The sequence below is a fragment of the Lathyrus oleraceus genome, chromosome 4 (genome assembly GCF_024323335.1).
Source record: "Lathyrus oleraceus cultivar Zhongwan6 chromosome 4, CAAS_Psat_ZW6_1.0, whole genome shotgun sequence".
Lineage (NCBI taxonomy): Eukaryota > Viridiplantae > Streptophyta > Magnoliopsida > Fabales > Fabaceae > Lathyrus > Lathyrus oleraceus.
In genome coordinates, this window is record NC_066582.1 from 32,456,945 (window position 1) to 32,459,328 (window position 2,384).

Sequence of the window (2,384 nt, forward strand, 5' to 3'; positions counted from 1 at the left end):
GAAATTTCAAGTGTGCAAATAACACTTCAATTTGCTATAAATAGAGACCCTCTGAGCTCATTTGAGAGGACCCTTGCGCGCCAGCTTTTCCTCCACTCTTCAAACCCTCACAATTCAAAGAAAAACCTGATAATTTTCACTTGAAAATTGAGTTTGAATCTCACTGTTTGGAGATTCAAAAACTCCAGGAATCCAAAGCTTTGTACCAATCCTAATCCACTTCTACAAGCTATTGGAGCAAGATCAAACAAGAATTGAAGCAAGAGAGATCAAGTTCTGCACAACATTGAAGGTATTTTCCATATTTTTTCTTCTCTTCGATTCTCACTCAATTCTCATCAATCCTCTTGGATCTTTGGTTGTCTGAAGTCCTACCAATGTAGGCAAGAAGATTGAGTTGCTTTGAGGTCAAATCGAAGCAACTCAGTTGACACACCTCAAAATTCAACTCCTCGTATCTTTCTATATATTTGGAGTTAGTTAAAATTGAGGTCAGATTCATGCTCTACGCCATTTTTTCTTTCAGATCATGTACTCTTTTTTCATTTTTATCATGGTGATAATTGAACCAGTCCAGCGAGGTTCGCCTGAGAAGGTGACCGGCCTTTGGCTCCGGCAGTGATGTGGCATGGTTCAGAGCCATTGATTTCATTTAAAATATTTTAATCACAAGCGTTGATTCTGATTACCACTTGTGCGACGCGCTGACTGAGTTCCATCATGGAACGCGCGTTTATTTCCACTTGATCTGCCACCTCAATTAATGAGGGAGATCAAGTGGTCCACGTTTTTTTGTATTTTCTGATTTTCATTTTATTCCTTTGATTTTTATTATTTCATATTAATTTTAATATTGATCCAAAAAATACGAGAGTTTCACCAAAAAAATTTAAATAAAATCCTCTTACATATTTTGAATTAAAATTATTTTTTGGATCATTATTAATATTTTTCATGTTTTAATTGATTTTGTGATTATTTTTAATTGTTTAAAAATACTTTTAAGTTTCCAAAAATTCTGAAAAAATTTCTCCAAGGTCCTTTGACCTTGTTTGGCCTATGATAAATCTCATGGCCATTTCTTTGGTGTTTTGATGAGGTTTTAGGAACTTGACCAACCACATTTAATTTAATGCATTATTTTTAGTATTTTTTAATTGAATAAATGCCAAATAATTGTGTTGAGCCATTTTGATTGATTTGTGTAAGTTTGACTTGTGTTGTTGGGCCTTGGTCAAGGTTGATTTGACTTTGTTAGGTTAAGATCATTGGATTTAGGGGACTGATGGAATGTACATTTCATCTCCCAAAATGAATGAATGATCTTAATTTGGTAAAAGTCCTCCTTTGTCCAATTTGAGTTTGATCTACCTCCCCTCCCTCTTCATCTCATTCCCCTTCTTTATGCATTCATGTCATGGTCCTATGATATCTCTATATCCTAAGGCTAGTTGATTGCAAAATAAACATGAGTATGGATGAGATTAGGCCACCACTTTTGCATATTCTTTTTGTGTGTTATATGTTTCATGAGCATAGTCCATTATACTATGTCTCTAACATGCATTAACACCAAAATTCTATTTCCCGACCTCAAATAGTTGTGACTTCTACATAAGTCCAATTACGATTGCTTAACATAGCGCTAAATTTTGACACAAAATGCATATCATTCTAGTTAGTTAGATTGTAAGTCTCCCCTCTTTCATGGTATTGCGTGGAAACTTGGCCTTTTTTTCTTCCTTTGGAAGATGTCTTGGTTCAAGGATCCATGCAGCTTGTGATAAGTGGGTTGAGTGTTCTCCAACGAATGACTTAAACAAAAAAAGAAAAAGCAATACTAACTTCTAACTCATTAACAACTAACATTTAATTTCAAGTCATTTACTTTAATGCACTTTATTTTTAAGTCTTATTCATTTGTCATTATTCATACCATTCTAATTGTTTATGTTAATGTCATTTTCACTTTGTCCACTTGGACCATATTTTGTGATATATTTTGTTTGTGTATATTGTGTTTGATTGTGTGGTCTTTAAACATTAATGTATATAATAAGAACAAAAACCCTAAAAATATCTTGTGTGGACTGTTGGTTTGATATGAGACAATTGGACTTAGAATTTAGGCAACACTCCCTATGCAAAGGACTTGGCCAATGCCAACTTTAATGTAACCAAGTGCTTGTAATTTGAAACTTCATCTGATACATCATTGAAGATCCATTTGAGTTCATCTACAACATGATCATTGTGAAGCTGTTATTTTGAACCTGTGACTTGTGGCATTATGGAATTCATCTGCTACATGGGAAAATTTGAAGAAGATCATGGAGTTGCTAAGCTTGGATATGGCTATCTTTATTTGATGCCTTGCTTCTCAA